The sequence below is a fragment of the Melanostigma gelatinosum genome (assembly GCF_949748355.1).
Source record: "Melanostigma gelatinosum genome assembly, chromosome: 3".
NCBI lineage: Eukaryota > Metazoa > Chordata > Actinopteri > Perciformes > Zoarcidae > Melanostigma > Melanostigma gelatinosum.
The window spans coordinates 8,004,311-8,016,734 of record NC_136636.1 but is presented as its reverse complement, the minus strand read 5'-3'; positions in this window follow the sequence as shown (position 1 = coordinate 8,016,734).

Genomic DNA, 12,424 nt, shown 5'->3' with positions numbered 1-12,424 from the left:
TTATTCATTGAAATATATTCTATCATTAAGTTTCTCCAGCGTGCGATGTGTGTGTTATTCCTTGATTTCCAGTTCATGAGGATAGTTTTCTTGGCGATAGTTCGGGCCACAAGGAGTAATTTGCGGTTTGTTTTACTCAGATGTATTGTTGAGATATCTCCTAGTAGGCACAGTGACGGGGATAAAGGGACGAGGCAGCCCAGGAAGACAGACAGTGACTCAGTTATTTCTTCCCAAAAGTGATGAACTGATGTGCAGTGCCAGGTGGCGTGAGCTATCCGGGCTGTTTTGAGTGCAATGTGAACAGATATCTGACGTGAATCCCATTTGAAACATTTTTTGCCCGGTGTAATGAATTCTGTGAAGTATTTTATACTGTATTAGTTGTAAATTGGCATTTGTAGTCATGAAGTAGATGTTATTGCAGATTTGGTTCCAGAAATCAGCATCAGGAGTGATGGATAGGTCTGATTCCCATTTTCTTGATGGTATGGATGATGTTTTGTCAGGCTGTGATATTACTCTACATATTTTTGAGATTAACTTTTTTGAAGAGGGGATATTAATTAATTCTGAGGTTGAGGGGGGTAATTCTAGGTTAGTGGCCTTAATGTTAAGTTTGGATTGAACGGATGATTTGAGTTGCAGATATTCCAAAAATGTATTGCTCCTGATGCCGTACTTCTGAACCAAGTGAGGGAATGAAACCATGGTGTTGTTATTGAAGATGTGTTTGAGATGAGTGATGCCTTTAGCGGACCATGTGTGGAGATTTAGAGGTATTTCTAAATCAATACATCAGGGGAAAAGAGTCAGCATCAAACGTGCTAAAATCCCTGAAATCTAAAAACGATTTCAACTTTATCTTGACTCCATTCATGTTGAAATATGACATTAACCAAAAAACGCTGCTGATGCATCTCTCCTAGCCCTCAGCTTTAAACACACACACACACACACACACACACACACACACACTGGAAACGGACAAACAGCCTGGACAAGGCCGTCCAAATGTAACAGAAATATTGACTTGTTGCCCAGCAACCAGCAGAAACTCAAGCAAGGTTATCCTGACCAAGCAGTAGTCCAAATAAACATCTGTGCATTTTTTACACTTTGGTTTTTGTTCCGATTAAACGAATAAGAGCTACACCGTGCTAATCACAGAGCCGGGCTAACTGTTTCCCTGTTTCCAGCCTTTTTGCTAAGCTAAGTTAGCCAACTGTTAGCAGCAGCTTCATGTTTATCTTGCAGGTATGAGGCTGCTATCTTCTCATCTCTCAGCAACAAAGTGTAAAAGCATTTATTTTCCCAAAAATGGCAAACTTTTCCTCTCAACATAGGATGAAGAACAACACAAGTTGAGACTGGTGTGTCCCTGTCACATCACTGGCTTGTTATCCATGTACGATGCTGCCTTTACAGCTGCCATGTGGCAGAAGAACATGCCACCGTCGCAGAACGCTAAACAACCCCATCAACCTGTTGTTTTATGTTCTCTTGGTATCTCCGAGATATGTCCAGGACCTTTAATTAAGTCTGCAGTGTCAGGAGGGGCTGTCCATATTACTCCTCTGACATTTCAGCTCCACTGATATGGAAACCAGAAGTGCACAGATTCCATTAAGTGTGCAGGGTGCGTGGCGGGAGACCACGGGGCATTTCCTCGGCCTGTCATATCCTCTCTGCGAGTAATGGAATCTGTTGGCTCCTTCACTCCTAGCTCAGCATTGTCTGATATATTATAGGGTTTTAGTGAAAAAACAAGAACGGAAATAATGTGCAGCAGGGACCACGATGAGGACAAAAAAGCTAAAATCTTGATTTACGTTGCTGTTTTTGAATAAAACAGCTTTCACTGCAATGTTATGGACTATGAGTAGATGGAAGATAAAGCAATTACTTAATTAATGAGGCGTCTTCACCAAAGTCTCATATTTGACTGTCTTGTTTATTTATATTCAAAGTAGTACTTTGAACCAGACTCCCACCTGCACACCTGACTGAGCTCTCCATCATTCCCGTTTCCAGCCTGACTGCCTCATTAGAGAAATGCGTTCCTCACGGCTTCCATTAAAAGAAAACTTTGCCCGATTTCAGCTCAACTTAGAAATCATTAGATCCTCGCTGCCAGGGTTTTAATATTTACAGGAGGAGAATTTTTCACTGGCACAGCTCTAAACTGCCTAAAACATGCATCGTTAGCGTTCCTAAATAGGAAGAGTGTGATGCTTGGTAGTATAAAAATCGGATCCTATACGTATGCTTAAGGTTTCTGAAAGGAGCCATGTCTTTGTCTGGAAAGTCCCGACCAATAAATGAACCCCAGCAACACCAACCCTCACTGTCAGCCAAGCTGTCAGAGGAGCAGCTGGATTCATTCTGAGCCGAATCTCTTCAAGACAATTGAACCGTTTGTGTGCGGCCTCACCGGAATGAAGCTTGAAGTGGGATTATCTAGATATCTGCTTTGACACTTAAAATCTGAATGAAAGAATGAAAAAACAACACAAAACAGAACTGATGACAGCACAGAAAAATATAGAAGGCTAAAAAGAGGGTGCTTCGGGGTGCATAACGATGAATTCCTTCGAATCCCTCTTCTGGAAATAAAACAAAACAGCTGGTGGTAACTGCTCAAAGGCAGCAGCAGAACAAAACGGCAATGCTCTCTTCAAGGCCACATTATACAGAAACAAAATCCTTGATTTAGTCATACAAGAGGATTGTCTAAGTGTGCCTTTGGCATGATGACATGTGAGGGTCAATAACGCCTCAGTGCCTCAAACATTCTGGACAAGGTGAGCATAAATCTATCACTCTGTCCCGCTTTTACACGGAAACACTCCGGCTGGGTTTAAAAACGGGCTGCCAGCTCGGCGTCCTAAATTTCGCTGGGCCTTGACAGGTTGACGCCATATTTACTGTGTGAAATATAATGCAATGAATGGCTGTAGCTCTTTTTTGATCAGAGCCCTCCGCGGCACAGAGCTGTCGGCGGAGCTCCGGGAGTTTTTTTTATTGGGTCGGAGATGCACAGCTCACCAGGGAGCAGGAGTAACAGATAGATGGATCCTATAGGGTTCACGTACACGAGTGCAACACAGACAGGCTCAATAGATTGTGGTTGTTTCAGGGTCGCTTTACTTATTGTTTACCAGCCCTTTACAGCTGGAAAACGGGGACAAACACACACACACACACACACACACACACTTACCTTATTTCTCTGCTCCTGTCAAATCTTTTGGAGTGCTGAAATGACACAAGATATTGCATGTCAAGAATTTGTGACCTTAGAATTGTCAGCCTCTATCTGAAGAAATGGAGCTTTGAAGTTTTCACATCCAAGAAAACAAAACTGATGCACAGCAAAGTTCTATTTTATTTGTCAAAATAGCAGGCACCCTGAAGAAAGTCTAGAAGTCAATTCTAGACTTATACGGCTCCGTCTGCTGAGAGAGGACTATAATCAAGGGTTTTCTTTAAAAAAGTAGACAGTTTAGCCTTACTTTGTTTTAATACACACACAAAAACAATGTTAACTGCTGAATGAACTGACAGAAAAGCCAGCAGTAAGCTTTTCGACACTATTTGGTCAAATCGAAGACTTTCCCCTGACAGATCTAAAGTCACAGTTTTGTTTGTTAAGTTTGCTCTGACATCACAAGTCAAAACAAGACATAATAACACAAATACAATGTTTTTCTGTAAATTCCTCCTGCTGCGTTCCCTCTTTCTTTTACATTATTTTTCTGTTTTCGGCTCTCCCTCCGTCTGCTGTTTGTCTTTTCACTCTGCTCTCTTTTCCGTTCCCAGATTTGCCTCCACTTTTCTGCTCGGATAAACTAGAGTTAGAGAATGAACGTAATCCCTGCCATCAGTGTATGTCTACTGAAACACAAAAGTGACAATCAAAACAGACAGGGACCCAGCAAATCTCATATTTCTACATATCAAAACCGGAGCCATGATTGCTGTCATATTAGTTATTAATGATAACATTCATCTTTCCAACAAACATTAGCATTAGCAGTGTAATTAACTCAAGCAAGCTATCTTTCAAGCACGTCAGCTAATGTTAAAAATCTACTTTTCAAGTTCAAACAAGATAACAAATGACTGAGCTGGCATCCGAAACAGCGTTGTTTACAACATCTGTAACTAAATCATGAATTAAAAGAGATGCTTCAAGAATATTGCAATGAAATTGATCGACAGGGGTGAAGAGCGATGGCTGAAGATCTGGATGTATGAGATGTGGAGCGGTACTTCTGATGAGCTCATTGATGATGTGATGGAGACCGGAGGGAGATGAGGTGGAGGAGGGTGACATGGATCCGGCACTGAAATGTTAACACTCACAAGTCAGCCTCTAAACGTTTGGCTCAACTGGATCAGTAGGCGCCGATCTAAATCATTCAGAAATGATGATTGAAAACAATATTGCAATGGTGTATTTCTACTATAAATGTGCTCATAAATCACGAGCAATCAAACTAATTTGAGAAAAATCCTTTAATTATTTATTCATGTTATTTTTTCCTGTTCATTGCTGTGTAAAACATCTCATTAAAAATGAGAATAATTTGTCCTTTCTCCCTTTTTTTGACAACAAATCATTTATTGCTCATACTTTATTAATGGTTAAGTCATATTAATAGACGCTTGAAACAATATTGCATATTTATTCATCATCAGTCATGTCATAACTATTTAGAATATCAATAATTAGTGATGAATCTCCAGAAACTGAATGTTCGGAGCCTCCTGAGATGAATATTCGGTGTACATAATCAATAGGATGCATTGTAAGCTGTAAAAAATATGACTTACTTCTCAATAAACAGTTTCATGTAAACAACAATAAAATACCAGATATAACCTTATAATTAGTAGGACTTTTGAAAAGTCAAGCAGGCGTGTGTATATATACACATACTGTATTTGTAAGGAGACATGGCTGCAACAACACAGCGGCACCTTCCATTTCTGTGGGGATAGCAGCCGGAGAAGACAAAGAGGCTGAACCAAATAACGATGAAATAACCGGCGAGTCCTCCAGCGCAGACCCAGCTCCATTGCGCCAGCTGACATTGACGGAAGCCCGTAGCCTTCCTATATGAGCAGCTTCTCATATCTCGCAGCCCGCTGATGACTGTGCCCTTTCTTCCCCTTTTCCCCATTGTGTCCAATCCGCAGATTCGATTTACAGGCCTTTAAAAACTATTCAAACTTTTACTGCATTGTTCACCGAACAGAGCACCGCTGAAATGAAATATAGGAGGAACAAGACAGACACATTTTATTTGAAAGTTTTACTCACTTCTAGTGTCACAGCTGGTACGCAGTGTGGTGTCCGACTTTCATTGTTTTCGTTTTAAGCTCCCGTTTGCTAAGGCTGTGATGTTTTTTTACGATTTTCACAGGGGAAACGGGCTACACTTTTAAAGGACACGTTAGATGGTCATGAACAGTTTTGAGTGAAGCAGCATATTGTGATTGTGTCCCCTGCATTGTCTCTTGCTCTCACCCGTCTCCTTTCTCCAGATTAATTGGATGATAAAACAAAACAACACCACGGCAGGAACGGAGTGAGGCACACATATAGATTGATTTGAGACAAGATGCTGTAGGAAATTTAGGTTTAAAAGTGTGTGTTCAGAAATTATAATGTAATTGCTTCATAATTCATAATTAAGAAATCATAATTGGAAGTGTTTTGGAATACATAGATAGAAGTGATTTGTAGTTAGAAGTGTATCTTAGTATTTGTAGCAACGTTATATCTATGTTTGTGAAGTTTTTGCCAAAAGTTGCAAATCCTTCTTCATATGTGTTTATCATAGAAGTGTTAAGCCATAAAAGACAGTCATTGAATGTATTTAGAATAGTAAGGGACACATAGATTTCTAGACAGGCAATTACTGGTCATGCCCGTGCGAGGGTCCTGCGAGAAGGAGGAGCCAGCTGGATTTAGCCAATAGGAACATTGTGGGATGTTTTTCAACGATGTAAGGCGGGGGAGAAAGAACTTCCGGCCTCTTGCTCCGGTTCCACTGTGTGGGTGTCACGCTTTCGGGGTGAGCGGGTCATATTCGATGTAACTGTAGATAATGTACTTACACTATGCGACTGTTTTAGCTTCAGAAGTATTAAATACTTTTGTTTATGATTGAAACCGGCTGACTCTTTGGAAAGGCTGGTCTCCCACAGTTTAAGAGGCTCTCGAACTCCACAATGCCAATAATCCAGTTATGCTGCTACTGTAGCTACTGGAGGTGACCGATGTGGAGGAAAATGGTTTAAAAGCTACCTCGAAACACATGCTACATTATGTATATGAAGATAATTATTCAGACTTCACACTGCGTAAATGTGGGGAAATTATTCTCAGAGCAGCAGACGATATCCAGCCTTGCCGAGGGGCACGGCATTAAATATACAGTACAGTAGGTTGCTACTGCATACATGTATCGGGAGGAAGAGGTATGAGTCGGTCGGTAAACTGCAGGTCGTGAGCAGTAAACACATCGCCTCTCGCGGCAGAGTTGCAGTGAACTCATTGATCTGCTGACATGCAGAGGAGGGCCGGACAAATCACACTTGGGAAATCATCTTTGACCTCAGACTTCACCAGCGGCCTTTTCGCGTGTAAAATGGGGAGGGCAAATACATGTTAAGGGGAGAGGACAGCCTTGAGCGGACTGTCAACATGGATTTCCTGGATTAGTGTTTGGGGGCAGTGGTGCGGCGTGACTGAGGGAAGGTAATTAATTAGAAGCGTTTGTAACGCACCCTGCTCCGCCCGATAACGCCGATGCTGACGCGATGAAGTGAAGCTGGTGGTTATCGGAGCAGACAGCGCTCCAAACGCCTCTGCATCTTCTCACCACATCTCTCTTACTGTAACTATCTGCCTCCTCTGAAAATGCCGAAACCACGTTTCAGTCTCCAACCTCCGCCATTTAAGATTCATCCCATCAAAGACCAGAGCGGTCAATTTACCAGCATGCTGATATAGATATAGATGAGTCGGACTTGGCGGGAGATTGGAGCCGATTGCACCCTTGTTCTGTTCATTTGCACAGACCTCGGTTAATTGACTGCTGAGCAGCGATCCATTGGACACACCTTATCTGCTGCCAGCCTCCTTCTTGACCCCACTCGCTGCAGGGAACAAAAGGGCAGCGTTTGTTTCAACAAACTCTTTGTTTTTCTCTCTATGGCATGTGCTCAGGTACCTGTTTGTGTGTGTAAAACAGAGAGCGGGAGAGAGGCAGAGATGTTGTCGTTATCTGTGGCGGGGATAATGAACAGGATGGGTAACAGGGAGATGAGATCAGCAGCAGAAAAGTAAGAGGAAAGATTGATGTGGATAGCAGACTGCGCTTAATGTAAGTCAGCAGATTATTCATTGCTCTATAAAAAGGAGAAAGTATGCAATGAACATCTCTAATGATACATAGACAGCTGCAGACTCTTATTTTACCAGTTGCACAAGATGCAACTGACATGCAGATACAACAGCAGAATTGCCGTGCGGTACTGGACCGTTTTTTTACAAAAGTAGTTTACAAAAGAGTACGAAATTTGGAATCTCAGGGAACTCAGATTGGGCAGTTTTGGTGACTGCCCAATCATCTGTGCTACACGGCCCCATGAGGGGAAATCAAATCCCGGAATGAAAGACAAGTCATGCAGCACATTTCTGCACCGAATGTGTGTTTATCTTCTCTAGACGTCACAAAGAGCTCATGCTTATGAGCATTCTAACGCAAATGGACCTTGTGTATCGTAAAAAGTGACAAAAGAAGAGGCATTTTGTACCGTAATATTACAGGAGTAATGTTACTGAGTGGTTGTTGTTTCACTTGTTTTCCTCACGTTTTATTGGGGAACTGTAAAGACATATGGAGTAGGATACAAGGTCCAAACACTTCAGTTTTCTGATGCAACAGGGAAAATTCCTGCAGGATTGTTCGGACTTGTTGAAGCGGGGTTGTATGTGTTCGATAGTCAGTGTATAGTCAGTAGATGGGGTTCAGCACGCCCACAGTTTGGAGAAGCTGGCAGGGGGTACCGGCACGGGAGAAAAGTGTTGTACTGCGATGGAAGGGGGAAGCAGCAAAACGTATTTTAGCAACCTAAACAAAGGCCTACTTAAAAAATCCCAATGTCAGTTTTAGGCGTTTGATGGTGGTCAGGGTAGGTGTGAGAGCAGCCTAAGCCTTCATCAGGGTGGTTCCAACATTTTGTCCATAAATCCCACCAGCAGCCAGCGACCTTTGTCAAACCACAACCGCTACGACATTCTTTCTGCAACTCTGCCATGTATTGCAGCTTTCACTTGTGCTTTCAATCTGAAAGCACATCATACAGCATGGACAGTGTGTGAGTGTCTGGCAATTCACCGATGGAGCACCGCAGCCCCTTGCTTAAATTTCCGCCAGGGGGTCAAAGGTGACAGACGAGCTTGTGACAGGTGAAGCAGACACTTGTCTGCAGCTGTGACAACGGGAGCAGGAGTAACCATGGCAATCCAGCATGAACATGTCAGCTCTGGGAAGCCTAAACACGCGCCGTTCCTCCTCCATCATTATATTCTGCTCTGGGTATGCCAGCTGGAGAATGAGCCACAGAGTCGACTTCAAAAACAACCAAAACAATAACGCATATTGCAGAGTGGAACTGGAATTGATGGCGTTGCCAAATATCCCCCCTCTTCATTTTGAACATGAAGCGTCTGGATCCAGCGCCGCCGCTTAGTGACTCACAATTTTGTAAGCAGGGCGGGCATTGGATTTCACTCATAAATGTTTTAGAATCCAGCAATATTTATGATCATCCACTTTTATGGCTAATCTATAGCAGAACCATTAGGCATGCATTAGCGAGTGAAGTATATTTGACCTAATCCTAGTCCTCATTGAGAAGTCAATAGCCTGCATTAAGCCTGCCTAAATAAAAACTATGGCCGGGCACCGTCTTTGCACCAGTCACTTGAGTACCACTCTCAAGACCGTCTCCCTCCAACTCCTCCTAATTGGGACATCCGTCACTGGAACATGATCCCTCTGTGATTATTTTAAACCTCAGGGACACATGGGGAGAGGCAGGAGAGGGGGAACGAGAGACAGTCGGAGAGAGCGAGAGAGAGAGAGACAAGGAAGAGAGTTAAAAACAGACAGACGCATTAGGAGCAGATGTATCGCTACGTGTACAGTAAAAAGGAAAAGTGACTTTGCCCCGATGGCCAGTCCCCTCCAAAGTAGTCCCCAGGGTACCATGTAATTACCTCTCCTTCGAATGACCTCGGATGTTCATGAGTTTGAATATTATTTGAGCTTCAGCTGCATTCTTAAAATGCTTAGAATGGGCTTATCAAATTTGTGCTTTGATAATTACATCAAAGCAAGGAGCAAATGTATAAAAAAATAGATTAGTGGCGCCATGGCAGCTTCTATGAAAACGGCCTAATAGGCAATTTGGCGTCCAACTGAGACACCACTCCGAAGGTACAGACTAAAATATGAATTTAATGCTGTCAAATGCCACAGTGTTCCTTTTTTGCTACTTAGTTACTGAGTCACGCACAACCGCCGAGTAACAAAAGGTCCATAAAGAAAAAAAAAGGTTGAAATCTTTTCCACTAACTCCTGATCTTCACTCTTGAGACGAACCGAGAAGTCTGTCGGCGTGGTTCCACCTCCTCCTCTTTGACAGCCGGCTGGTACAAACCAAGACTGTGCTGCAGTGCTGTAGCTTTGGGCGTGTGTGCTGTGTTTTTGAGATAAATGGCGACATGTGGAAGCACTCCGCCTGCTTTGTCACCAAGTCAAACTCCCAGGCTCCTCCGGATCAGCTGTCTGGCTGAGGTGAATGGAGACAAGAGGGGAGGGGCGGCTGTCAGGAACTGTTCCCAGCAGCCCTCGGCCACTGCGGCTTATCACCCCCCCCCCCCCCCCCTCAAGTGTGTTGTATCTCCGCTGCTCTCATCACGCCCAGGGATCTACCGAGAAGTACAAAGAGAGAAACCTTCTGCGAAACGATTGCCTCTGCTCAGCCGAGAACTTTCACGTGGCTGTGTCCCAAGAAAATGCTCCAGATAGGTTTCAGTTATGGCAACACCGTCAAGGCAGTGCTTTTTAAGTGATTTCAGAAGTTACATGTCTACAATTTGAATCCAATTTATAAACATATTGACCCATGAAAATCACATGCAAATGGGATCAGCCGCACCCAGGTTAAGTGAGCGATCTTGGCGGCGGGTAAGGCTCCACGGCTCACGACTCCACGGCTCACAAATAGCGAACGGATGGCTGCACGAGTCCCTCTTTCTCTCCCTCTTCTTCCTCAATAACTCAGCCCTGGCATGAATATAAATGGAGACCGCCGAAGAGCAGGGGCCGGGTGCCGGTGAATGGCTTTCTGCTCGGCCTCCGACAGCAGCGCTCCCCTAATGGGTTCAGCCTGACTGGATTCAATCATGTCCCCTGATACCCTCTGAAGAGGATGCAAATTGTCAATCAGACCTCTCTCCCCCTCCCCGCATGCTGCCCCATCTTTTGCCGCTGTCTTCACCTCGTTCCCTGTGATCATCTCGCCATCATTCACCTCGCTCTTACTTCCCATTTCCTGTCCTTACATCATTTTATATATTAGCCCCACCTCCCGCTCCCCTGTCAGACCTGTCTCCATCCGTTCGGAAGATATCGACATGAACTTCATCCAGGTTGAATAAAATAACGAGCGCAGAGAAGATCGTGTGCATGCAGAATTCATCAAGTCACAGTAAAGCGAGCTATTAAGAAAGCATGGGCTTGTCCAGGATGCATTTTTGAGTGTTTGTGCTGCACGCAGAGTTTGGCATTTCAGATAATAAAGCATCCTTCCTCTCTAATAATAATGAGACAAACTGAATATTTTACATGTGCATTTCGATTATTTCCATTCAAGTAGCAGCAGAAGCAGGTACACTGACTCAATAAACAATGGACAGCGCAGTAAAAGTGAAGGGATGAGGATAATTATGTTTTTGTTTCATCCAACCATTTTAGGGAAACGGCAACAGGAGGAGATGACATGTTTTGATTTGTAAAGGTGAATGTATTTATTGGATTGCCTCTTAATGCAATCATATTTAATTAGCTTCATGTAAAAGGAATCAGACAGTGAAAGCTCTTGCTGAGGGGCAGAAACAATGAGGAGAAAATGAAACATATTTCCACACGGGGTGAAAACCTAATCTGCCCCGTGGGCTACAGGTGCACCCAGCCTCCCTTCCAAACAGAGGGACTTCTTCATGAGGCTCATTGGCTTTTTTTGCCACACGGTACTCAAGACAGAAGACACAATGAATATGCATGCTGGGGGTCTAAGACAAATACCATGAGACTGAAACTCAGTTGGATTCCAGCTACCCTTGTTTCCAGCAAGTCATCACTCTCTAGCGAAAGTGTTTTCTGATCTGACGGTGGTTAAGTTAAGGTTACGATAAATTCAGGCAATTTAAACTACTTGGATGAGGTTGAGGAAAGATCACGGCCTCCTCCCTGAAGGTGTGTTCTGGCAAAAAGCAAAACATATTTTAGATATGACACAATTGCATATAGAAGCCAGACGGGTAGGTGCGAACATACTGCAAATTCACTCCAGGCGGCGCAAAACTCAGGTGAAACACGTTCATGCTAATTGGACGTGCTTCACCTTTGGTGTGAAGAAGTTGAGGTGATCGTGAGGCATTCTTTTTCGACTCCATTTGTAGGAGCAAAGGTGGGGCAAATTCGGGAGTCGATAAGGGATGAGATCAAGGTGAGAACTTGTGCACTTGAGGAGCAGTTTATTTGAGAAAGAAAACAACGTTTGTACACTTGTTCATCCTTTCTTTTATAACCCTCTTTGTGAGCGTGTGTATGTGTATGTGCTTCGAGATCCCGAGTGTGTTACATGTGGCTGTAACATACAGTGATACTACCATACATTAATACACAGACGCCAGAGGATAAACACAGACTGCACAATGAAATATAAATATAAAACTCACGTCCACGCTGCGTGACAACTGAATTCATCCTGTGGGTTACTGGTGCGCCCAGATTCCTTATGATTTTGAAAGAGTTCTTCACAAGCCTGCAGCGCCACATGATACAGAAGACACAAAGCTTTACCTTATGACATGCGGGGGTGTTTTTTTTGTCCTTTGGCAAACATTTCTCAGCATTCTTTCTACCAGTTCACAGCTCACAGTGTCAGAAACATTCACACTGCCCCCCCCCCCCCCCCGCCCACCATCTACAACAAAGTTGTAAAAGAACAAGATGGTGCTGCCACGATCGATGACGAGGGCGATGCGCTGCAATTAGCTGTGATGAATAGCAAGACTCTTCAGATGCTCTGTAAATAATTGATTTAAAAAAAG